Here is a 21,556-nt window from a genome sequence, read left to right as displayed (position 1 = left end):
GAAGTCTTGTTGCTGCTCAATTTCAGCTCAGTAGATGGTGTCTCAGGGCCTGTTTTCCCATCTAGAGTGTGGCATAATATACATTTCAGAGGTGGGGCAACAGAGCAGAAGAGGAAGAATAAAGGGTTCAAGGTATGCAGATTAAAGAATGCTAAGGCAAGGTTATTGATGTTAGGTCTTGCTCTTCAGTGAGAATTTGAGGGGGCGATTTCAGACAGCTGCCTGGTAAACTGGAGCTGGATCTTCTCACTTGAGGCTGTTGAACTGCTGCCTTTGCTGCTTTGAGAAAAACAGAAAGCACTCTTTTCTACGTGAACAGTTGCATGAGTTGCTACAGAGGTGTTTATGGGATTGTGAATTGAATGGGGAAAAGGGTTAGTGAGTATAGATGTTACTGTGAAATATGGTATGGAATATGTGGCCCACGCTGTGGAAAAAAAATGGTATCTCTAGTCTCTCATTTCAATAAGGTGGAAGTTACTGTAGGTAACTACTTAGAACGAATGTTCAGCCAGTTATTGCCTTAAAAAAACCACATAAAAATCTGCAGCTAGATAATTATTCCCATTCATCTCTGGATAGATTACATCCTAAAGATAATATTTTTTTAATTGCTTTAATAGTTCTCCTTACGGTTGTCTTCTTTGAAGTGAGGAGCAGTGTGGCGTGATACCTCTCAACAGCAGCGGCTGCACAAGGAGCCGAACTGTAGCTGCCCAGCTGCAGCTCCGTGTTGCAGACCTGCTTTTGTCCTTTACCAGTTTCGATTTCCTTCAGTCCATCTGTAGGTGAAGCCTTGTCATCAGTAATCGTCAGCCTCTCAAAAGAAAGATTTTCTGTTTATTTGGATGCAAAAATGGGCTTGGTGCTCGCAATGCTTGGTATCGGATATAATGCCTTCTGACTGGGGTAGTTTTGCAAAAGCCAGTGGGAAGACCAGTGGTCCTTGGGATGGCTGATACAGAGCAGAGTTCTGCAAAATAATAATCCCACCCAGAGGAGGAGGATGTGTGAGGCCTGTAGTGCATCGTGATCTTTTGTGTCCTTCCTGAAGAATGCTATGCACAAGCTGCAAAGAGTGTTGGTTTGAGTCAGGATGAGCTAGGAGACTTACAGGGCTTAAGCAGCCCACTCTGAAATGGAAAGTGCCTTAGCTTGAACTTATGGAATATACTTTGCTTTTCTTGTGTTTATTTGAAGGATTTGTCGAATGGAAGCAAAGGTTGGAGCAGAGGTGAATGGAAACTACAATGGTCTGCCTCGCCTCACTCCTCTGCTGCTCCTGCCCCAGGAAAGCAAGCTCGTACCTAGTTGCTTTGGGAAGCATCAGCCATCTCCCTTTCCCATTTCAATTATTTTGATAGAAGTATCGAAGGCAAATGTGTTGATTGGACCTCTCTGTGTGAGGCTTTTCTTGCTTTGTCTTTTGATCTGGCCTAGCTGAGCATCGCAGCAATAGCAGCTAATTGACTTAGCCTGTGTCAGCTCACTGCAGGACAGACCTGGCTGTTTCAGCTCTCCCAGTACAGCGGGCAGGGAATAAAAAACCAGCGGCTGAACACTGCGTCAGGCTAGGATGGAGCCCGGGCTGAATGCACAGCAAGGGCATGGCGTGGAGGTGTGTGCTGAGGAACCCCCAAGGAGCCCCTGGGAAACCTGTGGGATGGTGGGGCAGGCCCAGTTTCTCAAAGCTGGCCTACTTGGCCTCTAAAGTAAACACTAATTTGCGGTCTCTTCGTAGGGAGGGAGCAGTCTAATAACGCTGGGATAACTCTCTTGCCAGCAACGCTTGTTCAGGGCAGCATTTAACTTCATCTAATTGGGACACTCGGCTTTCAACAGTCGGCCTGCAAACATGGCAGACAGCCCGAAGGTGCCAGACGATCTGCTAGATGCCCATGATGAGAGACACCTCGCTGTGACACTGTGACATTGGCATGAGCAGGTGCTTCTGGTAGAGAGGGGGACAGAGTCCTCCTTCGACCAGTGGGTGCGTGGGGAAGGGCTCAGAAAGGTGAAGCTGGATGTGGCTACAGGAGTGAGGAGTGACCAGCCTGACCTGTGGGACATGCTTCTGCCCCAGGATGTCTCTGGCAGCAAAGAGTCCTCCACGGACACCGGCTCCGAGGTCTGCCCTGTTGAGTTCTGTCCCAGCGGAGCCTTAAATAACAGGCAGATGTTTGCAGAGCGTGTATTATGGAAATCAGACCAGTCATAACTTGACTGCTCTAAAATAACGCGCGTCTCTTCTAAAGAGTGTCGGCTTAGTTTTTTTTGGCTGGAGGCAGAGACAAATTTGTGTGCGCAAGGCAGTGGCCTGTGTGGGGCGGCCGGGGGCCAAGCTGGGCCATTCCCATCCCTCGGGGCTCTCGGGCTGTCCCAGGGAGGCATCAACCTGGCAGCACATCCCCTGCTCCCGTGGGAGGGTTTCACTCCTTCCAGCTCCTCCTGGCTATTCCCAGTCCCTGCCCCGAGAGAGCCGGGGGCGCCGTGGCAATTAGGAGGTTGCCGAGGCAATTAGGAGGTTGTCGGTGTGGCCCCGCAGCTGCTGATTTGCATGTCTGCCTACATCGGGTAACTTCCATGTTTCTCCACATTCCTCCTCAGGGCTGCCAGCACGTGGCTGTCTCTCAGGAGCTCCTTCCCACACCCTGGCAGGTGCTATCCAGCATGTGACACAAGTTCTGTCCCCGGTGCCCCGAGCTGGTGGCTCAGCTTGGTGGGATGGCTCAGCAGCACACGGCAGGTTTGCAACCTGTAGCTGCCTTTCAGGGTTCCTCCTCCTGGGAAGTGATTGTGGGCAGTGCTGCTTTGTCATCACCACTTGTACAGGGTCACCTGCAAGAGTAATTAAGTGTTAAAGGTAAGCCTTAGTCTTGTTGGAAACTTTGTTTATTTTTTACATTTCCTGTCTTTTCAACCCCTGGGCTGATCACATTGCCCTCCAGCAGGTGTTGGTACCAAGGGAGGAAGGCTGTCTCCTCCTTTTCCTTGGCAGCCTCATCAGCTGGACCTGGAAAAGTATTGAATTAGCTTTATTATGCCACTGATTTGAAGTCATTACTGGTGTAAGCCGATGCAGTTCCATTATTGTTGATGGGATTGGGACTCTTCATGTCACAGGTGAATTGGACTCAATTAACCAAAGCTGTGGTCTTAATTAGAAGCTTGGCTTTCAGTGGCTCCTCCCGGGCCCTGGAGGTGGGACACCCCCTGCCACGTTTTGCAGCCCCACAGGGCTCAGTGAGTCAAGGGGAGAAGGTGCCACTTTTTCCCATGCAGCATCTGCACGGACTGTGTGGCATCCTCTCCTGTGCTGCACATCCCCTCAGCTTTGCTCTGAGGGAGAGGAAACCCAGCTCGAAATGTGGAAAGTGCAAACCTGCCTCTTTAGGCTTGCTAGTGCAGACACTGCTGCCTGTGTCATGTCAGCTCTGGGTCTGCCCCTGTAGCCTAAGTAGTCCAGCCAGGGAGTGAGCATTTTGCCTTTTACTTGAGAGACTGTTAGTCAAGGGTTTTGACAGACACTTGGCTTGACAGGCAAGGTGGGAGTTTTCGTGTTTTCACTAGCTGACAAGTTTTCAGTGGCCATGCCTGGCTCTCATGGCACCTGCATGAAGTAACGTATCTGTAAGTGCTTCATGAAAAAGCTGATGCTCATTATTGCGCTTAGAAAAACCCAGGCACAGAGAAGGAATCATCCATTCGTGGGACTGACCAGCAGCCCAGCTCCCAGGGACGTTCAGGGTCCTGCATCCCACTTGGCCTCTGTGGAAGAGGAACCTCTACCCAGTGACCTTGCAAATGGTTTCCTGCACCCTGTCTTCGCCTTTCTATAGGAAAAGGCAGCTCTCCTGAGGCACACTCGTGCTGGGGTGCCAGCACATGCCGCTGCAGCAGGGCTGGAATGCAGGACCATCCCAGGGGCATGCCTGGCTGCCTTCCCTCTGCTGCTAGAGGGGGCGACAGCCTTTTTTGAAAGCATGCACCCTTCTGCTAAATATAGCAACAGTGCAGGCTCTATTTTTAGTGTGCGTTTTAAGTGCCTTTTTCAGCAGAAGCCCTGCAGGATTTCAGCAACAGACCCCACAGCTGGGTGTCCCGGGGGTTTCAGTCCTTTCCCAGTGAGGAAGGATGTGCTGGGGATGGAGAGCTCATGTGGTGCACATCAGTGGCCCCATGTGCCACATGCTCACCCAGCCGACTGCTGCAGGACAGGTGGTGCTGCGGCTGATTGCTGCCTCCTGATTGCTGCTCAGGAAGAGCTCCTTCCTCTACCTGGCTGCTGGGTTGTTTTGTCCTTTCTCTTCCCTCCCAAAGCTGGTAGGAGCATAGTAGCCACTTGGAAACCTCTTCTCCAAGCTCAGGTGTGGCTGTGGTTGGCCAGCCTGCTCTGGAGTTAGAAGGGACTGAGCCCTAAGGATGGATGAATATGGTTTAACCTGCAGCCTCATGTAAATCCCTTTCAGGCCAGACTCTCCATTCAAAGTTAGGATTTGATACTGGTGCAGTTGCACCCTGTCCTATGTCTAGCTGTGGACTGGTACTCCCTCTAGATGGTGAGGAAGGGGTGAGAAGAGGAAGGCCTGGGCAGTGGGAGAAGGCTCAGCTCGCTGTGGTTTAGGCTTGTTGTGAGCTGTTGCTGTAAGTGCTCACTCGTCTGGTTGTGCTGAAGGTGGCAGCTTTCCTTGGGCCAAACAGGAGTTTGAACCCACCAGCAGCCTTGGGGGCTACCCCTCTCTGCTCCACAGCTTCTAGGGAAAGACTGCCTTTTCTTGGAGCCATCCAGAAGGACTCTGTGGTTCCCTAGCAAGTGGCTGGAAGATACATGAGAAGAGATCCATGCATGCTTAGCACCTCTGAGTTTGTGATCTGCAAAGTGTGCCTGTAGCTGCACATGCTCTCAGCATTGTCCTGCATATGGCCTGTGCCCAGGGGAGGCAGGGGAGAGAAAGGTGCTGCTATTTTTGTTCCAGTGGTGGTTTATGATGGTTTTTTCATTGCCTAGATAGTTTACGGTGGGTGGCATTCACATCAGACACTACCCCACACCTGAAAAACAGAAAACAAACAAAAGCTGAGATAAGCGGTGCTTTAAGGAAGATCAAAAACTTGCCTGCATGTTTCTTCTTCTTGGGGAAACCTACAGTACTACTGACAGATCAAATACAGGTTTAGGTGTGCATTCATGGGGTCTTGGTGGGCCCTATTGTTCCACTCTAAAAATGGCAAATGAGTGGTATTACTGAGAGGATATGACAAGTTTGGTATGAATCATCCCATTAACACAGGAAAAAAGTATTCTCTGAAATGATTATTTTTGACTCAAAGTAGATGGTCAAACATTGCCTCAGAAAGTTGCTGGAACAGAGCAGTGGACAGTGAAATGGCTGTGTTTCAGGCTATAATCATATGAAACACATTTCTTGCTACTTTTTTCTCCCTAACAAACCTGCAGTGGTGTGCAATAGTACTCTCTGAGCCTGTTTTATTCTCTCTCCAGCTTGGCTGTGCTGGAGCAGCCCTTGCTGGTGCTCAGCATACCGTGCACCTCTGTGTATTTCCAGCCCTGTTACCTCAGACGGGTTGAACCCCGATGGCCGAATGAAAAGCGTAGCATTGCTGAGCTGTGCTCTCCTGCTAAAGGTTTATCTTCATTTCACTTGCATAACTTGCATATGTAGGGGCTACTCTCTGCTGCTATTGCTATGCAAGAAGTCAGCCTCTAAACTTAGCTCTGAGCCAAGACATCTTCCCCTGAAGATGCACGGCGCTTCTTTCCACCGTCACTGCTGACAGGAGGGGGTTATATAATTCAGAGTTCCTCTTTCAGTGCTCTGCAGTGCCTGTGCTTGAGTTTTGCCCTTCTCCTGCCATGTGTGGTGACCCCTCTGCTGCGGCAGGGTGAGCGGTGCCAGGCTGTGCCGGTGCAGGCAGCGGGGCCGGCGGGTGCCCAGCGTGCACGGCTGCGGGAGCTGCCACCGGTGTTTCAGAGGGCACGGAGCTGACTCCGATCTAAGCAAAATCCTGTGCCAGCTGGGCAATGGGCAGAGATTAATGACTGCTTTGGAAGCCAGTTTTCCAGCCTACTGGCCGGAGGGCAAGCATCATGATAGTTGTAGCAGCTGGTTTGGAGAGGAGGGAAATGAGGGGAAGATAAAATTGCACGCCCAGAATGCCAGGGTAGCCTGTGTCCGTGCTTTGATGTCTTCTCCCTCCACACCCTCCTGTGGGTTAAAAATGAAACTAGACTGCATTTATAATGGGTGTGTGAATGTCTGTATTTAGCTGCTGCAAGCAGGCTCTTGGACCGAATCCTTGTATGTGGAGAGATACAGTTTGGCCAAAAGCAGGAATGGGTGTTTTCTGTGCTCTCATTGTGGGGACACACAGACACGTGTCATCTCATCAGTTCAGACATTGCAGCCGAACAAATTTTGACATACATGTCTGTCCTGGGTTATGAAAAGGAATAAAGGAAGATTAAATACCCTTTAATTCCTCCTTAATGATCCTGAAATGTCTGGGTCATGGTTAGGACTGTGGGAAGAAGGCCCATTCTGTCTGCAGTGAGGACACAGGCACACAGTTTTATTTCTAGTGAGATAAACAAACGTAACTGCCTCTAAACCTCTGAAATCGATTTACACATCCGGAGAAGCAGGGCTGAACATTCTCCCTGCAGTGCCCATTGCAGAGGGCCCGAGCCATCCTTGCATCCTGAGGAAGACTGGGGCAAAAGATGGGGTTCCTCCCGAGTGGCAGAGCGGGTTTGCACGTGGAGGCAGGTAGCTCGGAGGAATTGTTTCCCTCCTGTTACTGTGCAACACTTCTGCATCCACTTCTGCATGGCGTGCTTTAATCAGCAGCCCTCCCCTCTTGGCCCCCAGGCCTTGAAATTCCACAAAACCCAATTAAGAGAGATGAGAGAGCTCTAGCATGTATACATATGAAATTTCAGAAGACTGAAAAAGAGACTCTTAATACCATAAAGCCTGCCCTAAAGTAAAATTTGCATCTGAAATCTACATAGTTAACCCCGTGAGGAAGACAGCGTAGCTGAGTACAACTTTTTTCCCCCCCCAGAGGGGTAACTTATCCAGGTCTGCTCGGTTTGGCATCAGCCTGCTTGCAGCTGAGGAGCGCTGCAGAGTGAGCCCTGTGCCTTATATACAGCCTGCAGAGAGCATCAAGGAATTGTAGCTCCAACTTCAGAGGCTGTGCTGCAGTGTCCCAGACAGAACAGAACAAAAAACAACCCCAGAGTGAGAAGATCATGCAAACTTCCCTAGGTCAGTAACCAAAAGCAGACTGGGTGGACAAGGTGCATGTGAAGACTCATTAAAGGAGGTATTAAAGACTGATCTAATTATCACTTACAGATTCAGCACATTCAGCCTAGGGGTCCATGTGTTTCATGCTTTACTAACCTGGTAGTACACTGGCTTGTTTATAATGCCCATCTTGAACTGTCCTGAGAAAGACACGTACCTTTAAAAGAATCACAAGCAAACAAAAAACCCTTGGCAAATCTGCTCCTTTCTATATGGCTTGAATGTTCTGAGGGGAACTGGGGATAAATCTTTATTCCCCTTCCATGCTTTTATCTATCTCTTTTGCTATCTTGTTTGTATAAGATACAAAATTTCTCCTCCTATTATCCTACTTACAGCTTAATCATATACTAATTGGGGACCTTACTTCTGTTGCTGTGCTCTTTTTTGAGTCTCTGTATCCCCCCCTAAGAACAGTGCACAAGTACCCTCTTCAATTAAGAGAAATTAAACAAGAGCTAAAAATTCGTCTGAAGGCTTTATATGATTCCCTTAGTTGACAGCAATGTGTTTTGGCTGTAAAGTGGCTGAAATCTGGGGAGGACGGTGGTGGGGACTGGGCAGCGTGCTGGGAACACAGGTAAGTATTTCCCTGCAAAAACACGAGGCCTCAAAGCTGCTTTTTTTATTACCTCCGGATTCTGCAAAGGGCTGGTTATCTCACGCTGCGAGCCAGCATGATCAAAGCCCCGGGAAAGGTCAGGCATTCCTCCAGGAGTGACACTCAGCTGCCGGCAGCGCTCCTCCAGCCCACAGCTCCCACAGCCCGGCTGCAGCGCCGAACTGAAATCCTTTATCTCGTTAACGAGTGAACCTACAGATTAGCCAGCCTGGCCTTAGCTTGATGTCGAGAGCATGTAACACCTGGCCTGGGCCTTCTGAAGAGGAAAGGTGGTTGTTTTTTTAAAAAATAATGTTGTGGGGGAGGCAGCGTTTCCTTCCTCTGACTTAGTGCGAGAGAGTTAATGCTGATAAAAGCTGTGCTCCGTCTCTGTGCTACACCGAGGGGCTGCTCTCCTCATGTTCTCAGCTCCTAGTTCTGTGCAGTTGATAAAAACGGTGAGTGCCAAAATCCTGGGCAGATGAGACATCATCTACAGTATCTTCCAGTGAGGGGATATTGTTTTCTCACTGATTTGATAGACTGGCATTCAATTAGTCACTTGGAGCTGGTTGTCCCCCACAAGCGGCTTGTGTGTGGACAGGGAGGTTTGGGAGGGCGAGCGGAAGGAAGAGGTGTTTGAAATGAGTAAATCCCGTCTCTCTCTGCTTCCACATGCGAGGTGCTGTATTTTTGCATCTGTGCTAGTTCAGTGGCGTGTGGGGACTGCATCCCTTGAGTAGGGGTGACAAGGATTCACCCCGTGGCTCACGGTCCTGTCTCTGGAGGCTGACTGTCCTTAGCCTGGTTGGTTGGCATAGGGTATTTGCCATCTTTGTCTTCAAGCACAGATGCTGAGACTCTGAGAAAGGCAAGGGGAGCTCTGCCTGTTTTGTGATGTGTCTTGGCTGTGAGATGGTGATATTATGTTAACTGCCTGAAATTTGGAGTAATTTTACATTTCAGATGAGGTGAAGGTATCCTTAACTATCTGTCCTATTCTAGGTGTAGGATAAAAGTAAGAGGTACCATGATTTCTCTCAATCAGAAAGGGTACTTTCTGCCATAAAGAGGAAAATGAATTAATTTTTTAGAGCAGAGAATATGATTCCTTGATGGAGAGGCTGAAATTAATGTCCCTTAATCTGTCTCCCAGCCTGTTTCTTGAAAAAAGGGGCAGTAAAATTTTGCCTCATCTGTAAATAAACATGGCAAACTGTGTGGCTGGCTGTGGAGCTGCTGCCTCTCGAGCAAACTCACAATGTCTGTGTGCAGCATCTGTGGGGCCTGCAGCAGGAGTGCCTGTGTCTCCTGCCCAACTGCCAGATGATCCTCAGATCATCCGGCTAAAAAATCTGCTCCCTCTGCAGGGGAGAGGTGAGGGAGGGTCTGGTCCTTGCCTCTGAAATTATGGAAGTGGGGAAGAAGTCTGCCAGTTCTGGCAGGAGCAAGGGAAGGCCAGAGAGAGCGGGAAGGAGCAGGGGGGAAAAAAAACCCAAACAAATAAAAAGTTGTCTCCAGTATGTGTTTGCCAACCTTGGCCACGTTGCTGGCTGGGGGTGGCAGCTGGAGGCATTGCTGGGTGGCAGAGTTTGCCCAGCCCCAGTGCCAGGCCACACTGGACACTGCAGCAATTCCAGGGTTTGCTGCCCCACAGCAGCCAGTGTGGGATGGGCAGAACCCTCATGTGTCCGGGCCAAAAAGGAAAAGGATTAAAGTTGCATTGGGGTATCTTTACCCCTCTACAGTGTCAGCAGTGGAGGGGCGTGAGTGCTTCCCCAAGCTCTCCTGGCATGAGCTATTTTTTTGCCTGATAAATTGCTCAGTGGTGTTTTGCGGTCTCTAATGCCCTGTGTTTCTCCCAAGCACAGCCTTTATTGCAATGAAAAGGAGCAAGGAGGGATGTAGTTATGATAAGAAATTGTCCATCCTGGCCTCTGCCATGCTTTGAGGGTGGAGTTAATTGCACAGGGGAAGAATAATTGAATGAAGAATCAAACTGTTGGTAATGACAGTGTGATGGTAAACTTTGAAAGTGTCTCTTTAATGCAGTCGAGCATAACTCTCTTAAAATGTTTGAGTTTAGTAGGATTGAAATATAATTGCAGGGTGACCCATTGCTACTAGTGGGGCTCTATGTGCAGCTCTAAGCCCATCTGGAAGGGTGATTTACTGGAGGCTTGGGCAATCTGGCAATTTAGGCTCTCTTTTACGATGTTTAGACTTCTACCCAAGTTACAAAGCACAGCCTAGGGCTTTTATGAGGATGTAGGTGCCTGCTGCACAAAATTTAGGTTGTGGGCTGGGTGTGGTTTTTTTGTTTTTAAGAGTGATTTTTAAATTTTAAAGGCCAGCTCTTGAATTAAAAAAAAATAAAAAAATCTATCAGCAGGCAGAAATATCCTGTGTGGGATTTAAAAGGCATCACGTGTCTTGTGCATAGCAGCAACCTTTTTTTAAGCCCTGTGGCCAAGTGGGTGAAGGAGCTTAGTGGTAACAGACCAGATTGAGTGGGGTGGGAAGAGGGAGTAGGTGAGCCCCATGCTTCTTCCTGTCTCCCCCCATCTCATGGGCTGCCACCCCAGCCACTGGAGTGTCTGCAGGTCAGTTCCTGGGACAGCCATGCCACCTGCATGGGTAAGGCCTGAAAGCTGAAGGAAATGGCTGGTTTTGGGGGGCCTGAGGGTGTGGTGCAGTTCAGTGAGCCAAGCAGGGCCAGGAGGCCCAGGCAGCTCCAGGGGTGAGTACAGGGTGATGGAGCAGAGGCAAGGAGGGGCGGTAAACAGGGCTAGTGAAGAGTTGGAGGAGAGACAATGTCACCAACACAGGGAAAGATGCGTTTTCTTAGAATCATAGAATCTCCTCAGTTGGAAGGGACCCACAAGGATCGTCAAAAGTCAAAGTCCTGGGCCTACACAGGTCACCCCAAGAGTCACATCACATGTCTGAGTTTGTGTCCAAACGCTTCTTGAACTCTTGTCAGGCTCCACTTCCCTGGGGAGCCTGTTCCAGTGCCCAATCACCCTCTGGGTGAAAAACCTTTTCCTGATACCCAGCCTAAACCTCCCCTGACATAGCTTCACTTTGGGTCCTGAGGACTCCCTGGGTCACAAGTGTGTGTTTCAGTGGGGACAGGTAGCTCTTAGAGGATAATCTAACTCCAAAGCTGATGTAGGAGCATCCCTCCAGGGCTCCTTTGTTGATTTCCCTCTGTGTCTGGAGGCAGGGCTTGCCGTGAGGTTGCCATATCTTCTCTTTGGGGAGCAGAAGAAAAATATTTCCTAAGCTGCCCTGGGAGAGATGGAATGCAGGCACAAAAGTGGGGTGCACTATCTTATCTGGATATCCTTTTCCCACTCCTCCTGCAAACAGGCAGCTTACACAGGTCCATTAAAATTACAGTGCTCCGCTTACCTGAGTCATCTCCCACTGTCAGCCCATGGCTGGGAGATGTCAGTCTGGGTTTTTTATGTCTTCTAAGATGCCATTTGGCAAACAGGACTAAAAATAACGAGCATTTAGATTTTGTGTCAGTAGCTCTGCAGCCAGCTGTGTTATGTGGTAGGTTTATTGCTCCTCCCTATTTCAGGAGTCCAAATGGAGCATTCAGCATTAATGGTTTGGGCCAAAAGAAGTGTTTCCAGCCCTGCTTCTTTGAGTCCATGCCTTGTTTGGGTCATTTGTTGCTTGTCCTTAGCTGTGTGCTTGATTTTTGTAATTTTTAGCTACATAAAAATGTAATTTTAGGGCATGTTTTTGTGTCTCATTGATGTTACAAACCCTCATGGGAATGATCTATAAAATTAAGTTAGTAGCTTTTCAACACTTCTGTTTGTACTGAAATCATCTTGCAGAATGTGGTAGAGAAATAATTCCTGTTATGACCTTCTACTGATGGTTCAAATAACCTGTCTAAGAGACATCCTGTTTCTGGAGGGCCCTATTGCTTTAATTCCTGTTAAAATTGGTTTTGTCTTCTGCGGAGCAGTGCTGCTGAAATTAAGTACTTGCAAATGCGTTTTACCTCCAGATAAACGTTGCAGTTTGCATTTTCAATCCCAGTGAAGCTTTAGCAGACTGCTACTTTTGGCCTAATCATTTGTACATTTTTAGGGATTTTTTTTTTTTTCTAGTTTGAAAATGAATATTTTATTTTAAGCCTTTGGACCATCTTGCCCACATCCAATGATGGATGTCTAATGAGATGACTTTTTGCCTCCACTTAATGGTTATATTGTTTGCACTGATGTATGCTAAGACTTGATGCATTAAATCTTTGGTCATTAGCCGATGCCATTAGCAGAAAAGTCCAAATCACTTAGAGCTGGGACTTAAGACTTTTCATTAAAACCCAAATTTGCATGTTATTGGATAAATCTGCTAATACGCTTTAGCCGGACTCAAGGAAGTTACTTGAAAACTTTCTACAGTGCATACGCAGGGTCAATGATGCCTGAGAGCCTTGAATTTGAAGAAGGATGCCCCCTCTGAGTGCATGTGCTGGGCAACCCCTGCATCCATCCCACCCCACCCTGCCTGCCCCCACCACTTGTAATGCTGTGCATGCAGCCCCAGCTGTCAGCATTGCACTTCATGTTGGGCTCAGGTCTGCTCCACTGCCACTAGGAAACCCCCTGCAGGAGCTAAAATCCCAGCAGCAGGATCTCCTCACCTCATGGCAAACTGGGGCAGTCCTTCCTGCCACTTTGGAGCCAGAGGGGGTTTGGCCTTGGCACTGGTTTCCCTGCAGGAGTCTTCAAACAGCATCAGTGTGGTGGGGAGCAGGGCTTGCCAGGAGTAAAGGCCGGCTGAGAGGAGTCATTGATGTCATCAAGTTCGTCACTCCTCCATCATCACATCCATTCCTATTTTTTTTCCTTTTCATTCCCTGTTAGAGGGTGGATGAGGCAAGAGCACTTCCAAAAACATCAGTCATGTTGGGTGGCTTGACCAGCCCAGAGTGAGCTCTGCTTTGCTAGAAGATGCTGCCTGGTCAGCCTCTAAGTTGTTAGCCATGGTAGACAGAGGTTTTGAACATATAAAGGTGTGCCAGGTGCTCAGACAGGTGTTAAGCCCTTGTCCTTACCTTCTGTATGACAGAGCTAAGGTGTTTTTCCAGTACATTTCATACTCTTGCATTTTCTTTATCGAGAACATCTCTATTCAGTGCACCTTGAAAACTGCAGCTCACAGAGGAGTTGACCCATTTCTCAGTTTTCTGGGCCTCTGATAATCTTTGTTATGACATATGGTGCTGGATAGGCTGTAACATAGACTTAATATAAATACATTCAAGAGAGGTCCTATTTCAAGCACTTTTGATCCACTGTGTGTGCAGTGCCGAAAGGCATCTTCCTGTCACCAGGGTGCAGGATGGATTTTTTTTCTTGGTTCCCCCCAGGAACCTGGGTCTGTATCCTGTGGGACTTGAGGAGGCCGATGAGGAAAAGTCATCCCATCCTGTGACGCACGTTGTCTGCCAGAACAGAAATGCTGGGCTTCAGAGGTTGTTGTCGGACAGCCTGCTTTCACACAACACTTGTGTGCTTATGTGGTAGATGGAGTTTTACTTGCCTGAGCCATTTCCAGGGTTTGAATATTGGACTGAAGCACATCCCTTTGCCTGTGAGAGAAGCCCATGAGCTTGTGGGTTTGAGTATGCCAGAGAAAATGCCCAAGTTGTTTGTGAGGAGGAATCCTGATAACCTCGAAGCAAGCAAAACAAGTTCGTGTCTTTGTCTTAGCAGACAGCTCTGGTGACAGAAACCAGAGCTGCTTTTTCCCCAGGGAAGAGTTGAAGATGGCACAAGAGGTGACACCAGGATGGACTCCAGCCCCCCACCCAGAACCCCTGGGGGTCCCTGTTCACATTACACTGTTCCCCCCCTGGCAAGCTGCTGGGCTCTGGGAACTGCCTCTGATGTCCAGTGGGCTTCCTCTGGTGGCTCAGGACAATTGTCCTTATTATCCAAGTGAGCAGTAAGGCAGAACACTGCAACCCAGGGGCTCAAGCTTGGGCTTGTTAAAACACTTTGTTTAAAACACTGCTGGGCCTCTGTTCTCTTTGGCCAGTAACAAACCAAAAGTGTTCTGGACAGGCCAGGAAACAATGGGGGAAAACACCTTTCCAGCTGATGGATTGCTTGTATGTGACAAGGATGCACTAGGCATAAGAGGGGATACTGTGGAGGGTAAAGGCTCATGGGGTATGTCACCATCCAGAGCATTTGTAATGGCAGCAGTCCCATTTACCAGGTTTTTAGTGGTGCTAAGAGACTCCTGGCATTGAGTGTGGGATTTGACAATGCTTGTTGGGTGTGGGGCTTGTCTTTACATCAGGAAAAAAGTAAGATGTTCAGGATGGCCAAAGTTAAAGGACCTTCTTGCAGAAATTAGAGCTTAAAACAAGCACTGACTGTCAAATTGTGGAGTGTTTGCTGGCAGCTGATCTCCATCTAAGAGAACCCATTGCTGAGTTTAGAAAGTGAAAAAAGTCATTGCAAAATATTGTAACAGGGAAAGCCTTTTCTGTGAGCATGTGGCTTTTCTGCTAATTAAACGCCCTATCAGTGATATTTCCAAAACCAATGGGCTGTGTAAAACTAGGTGTAATCTCTGTGTATGTGAACTGGCAGTGCAGAAATTGAAGTGGGCTTGTCCTCCCCTGATCAGAGCCTTGCAAGACCTGCCTGGCTCCCCATATGGTTCACCAGCACTCCGGGTCTCCTGACAGCCTTCCTGAGCAGGCAAGAACAAACAAATTAAGAAGTCATGGGAGAGAAGAAAATTGAGATAGCAGGGGATTTCTAATCAAGCTATTTTAATACTGGGTGTGCTTTAATCACTTACTTAATGGCAGTGCTTAATGAACACTTGAAATAAAGCATGTTTCTGTCAGATATTCAACACCCGTGTTTTTAAAACTGTCTTGAGGGAACTCAAATGCTTATTACAACTTCTCAGAAAAAAAATATCACAGTTGTGTTATATTAATTTCCAAGATTGAAGGGGAGGGAGGGGTGAAAAAGTTAGAAAAAGACAAGAATGTAGTCAAGCCAATAGTGGTGGTTTCTCAGTACTGTTGCAATTAACCTGAATTTAGTGACTGACAGTAATCCATCTAGATAGATACTTATCCTAGGCTTTGTCAACTCACATTTACGCTTTCCCTTGTAATGCTCCCCTGGCTGTTGCACTGAATTTTTTATTGCACACCAACCCTTCGGGCTTCTGGCAGAGCAGTTTCCTCCAGTTCCTCTTGCCTGTCCTTGTGTGCTGCCTGCACTTTCTTCAGGTTGCTTCAGGTGCTGATCTTTGTGCCTGTGGACTGTGGTGTGGTCCTGTTGCCCATGAAGCTGCCTTTCCCATGCATTGCAGACACAGCCACTTGCTGCTGGCCCTCCCAAAAAGGAAAGTGGTGTGAGCAACTGGAAAAAGGTCACAAACTTTTCCTGCTCCCAAATAACCATGGGAAGCTCTAGCAAGCATCCTGGGTGCCTCCTTTACCTGCGGATGATGTACTGGCAGCTTTTTCTCTCCAGCTGCTGAGGGCTCCTGGCATGCTGGTATCATGATGCAGTGTGTGCTTGGGAGATGGTGAAACTTTCTATGACTGACTTAGAGTAACTTTCTTGTTCTGGCCTTTCCTGACTCCCAGTACTAGTTACCAGTTACAGTACCAGTTAGTTCCGTGGTGAAGAGCTGAATACAGTACATGTGGAAAAGGGGGATCGAGAAGATTTTTTTCTGACCTCGTCAAACCATCAACTTTCCCCCTGAAATGTGCAGGTTTGATTTTAGTTTTGCTCTGAGTAAGCGTGAGCAGTCTGCAGCAGTCTGAAGCTGTAAAGTTTCACATCAGCATCGATTCAGCATTTCACTTCACCTCCTTAAAATGGCGAGTCCCTGGGGCGTCCCCCCTGCTGTTGGTAAGCACGAAAGGTCAGTAAGATAAATGGCCTCCTGCTGCCCAGTTGTGAAGCAGGGTTAAAAGATTGCACCTTTTTTATTTGTCTTTCATAAATCACAGTGTTCCTAAACCTCGGTTTCCTGTGAGCAGTGTGTTCCTGTGTGCGTGCTTTCCTATCCCTGTTGCTTTTAGCTTCAGGTGAGGTTAAAAGTAATGCTGCAAGACACGCCCCACCATACACACTCTGGTATTTTCCCAACTGCACTGTCCAAGGATCGGAGAAGGTTTTGAAAATTCAGCATAAAATAATCTCCGCTGTCAAGAGCCAAGAAAGAAGTTGGCTTTGGACATAAAAGCCTTTCCTCTAAGAAATGGTTAGGGGACTGAGCTCTCTATATATTGACCTTGCTGCATCTTTGCAAAGTTGTCTATGAAAAGGGATTGTACAATAGTTCCCAGGGAGGTTGCAAATTGTGATTGCTATTACTGCTGGTGCTGATGAGCTTGTTTCCTCTACTGGTCACTAGTTTTGGTCAAAACATGTTGGTGTTACCTCCTCTTTTTCTACCGCTGCTACTCCTTTGCTGAAGCCTGTCCATGATGAGTCCAGATGTGGTCTTGGTTTTGACATTGCTCCAAAATAACATTCTTCTTGATCTTGCATTTTTATTGCAACAGTTGGTCAGCAAAGGCATAAATACAGAGTTCGTTTAGCCATTAAAATGCTGTTGGTATTTTGAGAGGACAGCTGAAACTGCTGTCATCTGGGTTTGCTAAAACCTTCAGCCTAAAGATGATTTCAGGGCTCCAGAAATGAGAACAGGCCAAAAAAGCGATGAATTTTTCTTGTCTCTTCAGATCAAGTAGCCTCAAATTCTCCAACAATAACAGGACCATTTAGTCTTTTTATTCTGAGGTACTGCTATAGCAGTAGTGGAAAGGTTTGGAGATGTTTTGGTGGTGGGTTTTTTTTTTGAGGAGCTCTCTGTTGTGTTTTCCCCCTAAACTTAACACTTGCTGTCAAAAAGTTGAAGCTTTCTTCAAATGACCCTCTCTTTCAGAAATTAAAGGGAATGCATGCATTTATTCATCCTTAAGTTGGGGTTTTTTTGTTTTTTTTTAGTTGACTTATTTTAGTCTTAATTGAGAAGACCATCTGCTAGAATCTGTAACCAACATATAACTTGCTGACAGGAGAGGGAGAGTGGACAGGCCGGGGCCTTTTTTTTTTTTGGCTTTTTAGAAGCGACTTTGCATTTGAAGAAAAGAGGAAAAACAAAAACCAACCCAGCACCTCTTTGGATGTTGGCAAGGGGTGCTTGGGTCTTGTGTGCAGAGGCTTGCTTGCCTCATGGTTCTCTGCAAATCTCCCTGCCTGCCTGCAACCTCCTTTGTAGATGCTTGTCCTTTGAAGGGTCATTAATTTAATATCTTTCTCTGTGCAGCAGCTGGAACAAATGGTGGCCCCAGCTCCAGCAGGAGCTCCCAGCTGCCCGCCTCGCCCAGCGCTGACCTACAGGCATTTTTGCCATGGCTGTCTCAGGCTTTTTATAGTTTTTGCACACTTGTTGCATATAAGATACCTGACAGGTTTGGGCCTTCACTGAAGCATTAGCTGACTGTTTGGGGAGGGCTTGAGGTTTGTTACTCTGGACTCTTGCTTTTCTTCAGAAGCATTTCAAAATGAGGGAAAACTTACTGGATTCAGACTGAAATTGTGCCACAGCATTTAACCATGAACTCACCAGAGATTACTCTGAACTGTCTCACAGTGTGCTCCTCGGATGAGAGGGCAGGCACATGTCTGAAATGGTGAGTGGCTCTGAGAGTGCAGGTGCGGTACTGCTGGTGCAGGGCACTTGCAGGGGTCACCCAACCATGTGGCAGCAGCTGTGCCAGTGCTGCAGCCAGGGGATTTCTCACTCTGCTCCTTGCCCTGGCCAAAATGCCTGAGTAAGTTCAAGCTTTAGCACTTGCAGACTGTGATTGCTGTTTGCAAGGGAAGTGTTTGCTGTTGTACTGACCTGTTCCTGAGTTACTTTAACACAGCAATAGCTTTAAACAGGTGTCCAGTGCATAGCAAAGCTCCTGCTGGGATAATGCCAACTGCTGGGCCAGGGCCCTCTTCCCTGCCAGCTCTTACCCTTTGCCCACCAACATTGTACTGGGGATTTTTGGGTTTTATTTCAGATCAGTCTTGGAACTGAACAGCAGTTTCATCTTAGCCCTAACTAGCCAAATCATTTGGCTCCTGCTCTTTCCACTACACGTATGCTCTGACAGTCCTGTTGGTGTCCTTCAGGGGACTGTCCCCTGCCTCCACTGCCATGCTTGGGAGAAATAAAAGATACCAACAGGGAAGGCCAAGCTGAAGAGAAAAAGTGCCCCAGGGAGGGCCACACAGAGGCCAATTCCCAAAGGCTGCTGGCGTGGTCTGTGCTGCAAGACTGTGCTCTGGGACTGGAGCCCTGGTGGCTGTGTGGTCTCTGAGAAGGAGACCACCAAGGTTGAGTCACTCAGGAGTGTCCCTTTGAGTGCTGTGGGGCACAGCTGTGTGTCCTCAGGCCAACAGGAAAGGCTATCCTTTTGCCATCAGCCTTTAGTGTTTGTAACAGGTAACAACACATGCATGATAAGGTGTCCTACAACATAACAGGAGGTCCTCATTTTTAGTAATTTAATAATTTACTTTTTCCAAATTGCCTGTCTTGAGCTGTGCTGTATGTTCCATTTCCTTTACTTTCCAGGTCATGTAAAGAACCTTAGGCACAGAGAATATAACTTCACTGGTGTGTTGTGGTAATATACCATTTATGCCACATCAGAGCTGTGCTAGGGACAGCTTCAACAAACCTTCAGCTTCTCCAGATCAACTTGGAAATGAGAATGGAAATGGAAATTTCATCCTCATTCACTTAATGGTGGTTTTAGAAGCTGCTTGGGTACCTACTTGCACCAAAATGCTGTGTTTTGGTGGGTGGATGAAGTATAATTTCTGTACTAAAATACTAAACTACCTCACATAGGACAGTGCGTAACTATGTAATTGTCTCATTGACTGATGGGGTTTTACAGATTTTCAGGCTGTGCTGAGGGGAAAAGGCACTCTGTGGACCATGCCTGTATTAGATATAAATGTCACCAGTGTGCCAGGGAGAGCTGGTTGTGGGCTTGGTCAGCAGGTGCTCCACAGGCCGTGGGGAATGGAGTTCCCCCTGCATGGAGGTCATGTTGACCGAGCTCGGGTCTCTGTCAGTCTCTCAGGTGTTTCTGCAGCTGTATACATTGTCTTTGGAGGATTTGGGAAGACAAATGTAGGGATGCCATGTTTGTGGGAGGAGGAAGCCTGTTGGTAAAAGACTGGGAAGCAGTCGAAGCAGTCTCATCAGCACGGTTTAGTACCTGAGTGTGAGGTGGGATTTGGCCATGGTTCACAGCCCTGGAAGGCAGTAATGCCCACTGTTAGCAGTAGCTGGTGGAAGAGGCTTCGGCAACATCCCCAGTCCAGATGTCCCCAGGGAAAGGGTGCAGGGCAGTGTCCATGGGACTGGATGGGCCTTGGGCCAAGCTGGGGGTGAGAGGGCTGAGAGGGTGGCAAGAGGGGCATCCAGGTGTCTGCATACGAGGTCTTGGTCTCCTGCCCTGAACCCTTTCTGTGAGGAAGGCCCAGATAATCCATCTGGGTTGCCTTGTGGGGCAGGAGCCATGGCACAACCACTTCAAGTCCATAGGAAAATATGTCATCAGGCCTTTCTCCTCTTGGTTTCACCGTGCATGTGTTAACCTCTGTGTCCTCCTGCTGTCGATGACTGTGGCCATCTCGGTGGGACCAGAGGGAACAGGGAGGCTCAGCCTTGTGCCCAGCGAGCCCCAGTCTGTTGTCATGTTGGGGAGACCCACAAGATTTAGCCAGAGATCCCCGGGTCTTCCCAAAGCAGTGTGGGGTGGGCAGGCTGGGAAGCTTTGCATTATTGCTATCTTTTATTGTTACTTTTTTTTTTTTTTATCCCAATTTCTAGCTCTGCAGACCCCCAAATGCTCTTAATGGAGATATGGCCCGTTTATATGTTAATTTTAAGCCCGCTGACAAGCGGTTTGCTTTTCTCCTGACTTCTCACGGCTCCTTCGCCCGTTGAAAGCCGCTGCCATGGGCTTAGGGGATAAGGTGCTGAGAATTAGAAAATAAAATAAAATCTGCAGGATGCTGTAGAGCGAGGGGGTACAGGGATTGGCATGCTCTAAGTATAAATGGGTGGTTTCTGAAAGCAAGGAACCCTGATACCAGGGGCGTGCATGACAATTACATCCAGTACAATACAAAATGTTAATTACTAAATTTTGAGAAATTAATGCTGATTAGCAGCTGTGTGTGTATGTGACCTAAATACATCTATTGCTTATCTTTATTCATAATATACAGTTTATTGTTGATAAAGTAGTGGCTGAACAGTGGGCTAGCCCACGAGTCTCATATCTAAAGACTGAGGCCCAATTTGTAAATCGTCTGAAATTTGTTGGTATCTGTTTTTTGTGGAATTTAAATGGATGGGGAAGATGAATAGCAGTCTGAGCTATCCCCTTTACAAGTCAACTCATAGATATTATTGAGAATTTATATTGCTTTTATTATTTGGCCATAAAAATGGACCTAATGCTTGTTGGCTTTAAAACACCTACTAGCGCTGCTTTCTCTCTCCATCTTGCAAAATATAAGACAAGGCCGAAGCTTAAATTAAAATCCTCAGGTTCTTATCTCTTTCCCACAGGAAAGCAAATCTGTGTTGAAAACCGTAAAATTAAGAGGAGAGCAAGGATAGCATAATTTAGCAAAAATTCATGGCACCAGATTCTGAGCTATATGACTGGAGGGATAGGTCAGACATTAAGAAGATACTGCCTGCTAATGCAAGTTCCTTAAGGTGGTGCTCTGGAAACAAGGAAAGCAGAAAATGCTGCACTGGTTCCTGTTTGCTCCCTTTCCTCTACTTCTTAACAATAAATTGAGTTGTCCATTTAATAACCTGTCTGTTTCCAGAAGTCCAGAAAAATCATGGGCTTGTGCATGGAGCTAACATCTGCTTTGTGCCAGGATTTCAATAGTGAACTGAATGAAAATTAATTTCATTGGCCTCTTAAATTATTTTTTTTTTCTTAATTCCTTATGTTTGACAGGCTCTCTGTGCACTCAGTGTGTCTGTCTGAAGGACAGCTTTATTTTTTGGTGGGGTTTTATTAAAAACCTGTTTGTTCCACAATTATTTGTTCTACGGGGCAGGGTAGAGTGGCAGGGCACAAATGAGGAGTGCCTGTTACATGCTGGCATCATCACTCCAGCTCATCCCACCATGGAAAAAGAGAATGGAAAGAGCAACTTGAGTTTCAAGCAGCGTTAATAATGCAGGATTTCATTTGGATTGAGGAGTTTTGTTGTCTTGCAGCCTTGAGCTTAGGGGGTAATTTTCGACAGCATCCTTCTGTCATGCTGCCTGCCTCCTCCCCTGTGCCTCTGCACTCTGGGAAGTGCTGGTGGGAAGTGTGCCTCTTGTCCTGCAGGGCATCACCTTATGGCACCCATTTCAGGACCCTCGTGGGTATTTGCAACACTTTGAGTTTTCCTTGACAGGGTCAGAGGACCCCCAGCTGTCCCCACGCACTCAGCAGGTCTCCCCTCTGACTCTCTTTGAGAGGCCACTGCCAGCTGCTTATATACGA

The 21,556-nt window shown here is 47.5% G+C and overlaps 1 protein-coding gene across 5 annotated transcripts in view; it reads left to right on the top strand.

Moving 5' to 3' along the window:
- Positions 1–21,556, top strand: part of LEF1 (lymphoid enhancer binding factor 1) — a 71,082-nt gene that overhangs the window by 18,836 nt on the left and 30,690 nt on the right. The gene's annotated exons all lie outside the window — the stretch shown is intronic.

The sequence above is a fragment of the Parus major genome, chromosome 4, assembly GCF_001522545.3.
Source record: "Parus major isolate Abel chromosome 4, Parus_major1.1, whole genome shotgun sequence".
Taxonomy (NCBI): domain Eukaryota; kingdom Metazoa; phylum Chordata; class Aves; order Passeriformes; family Paridae; genus Parus; species Parus major.
The sequence above is the reverse complement of the archived record's forward strand: the minus strand, read 5'-3'. Positions and strand labels throughout refer to the sequence as shown.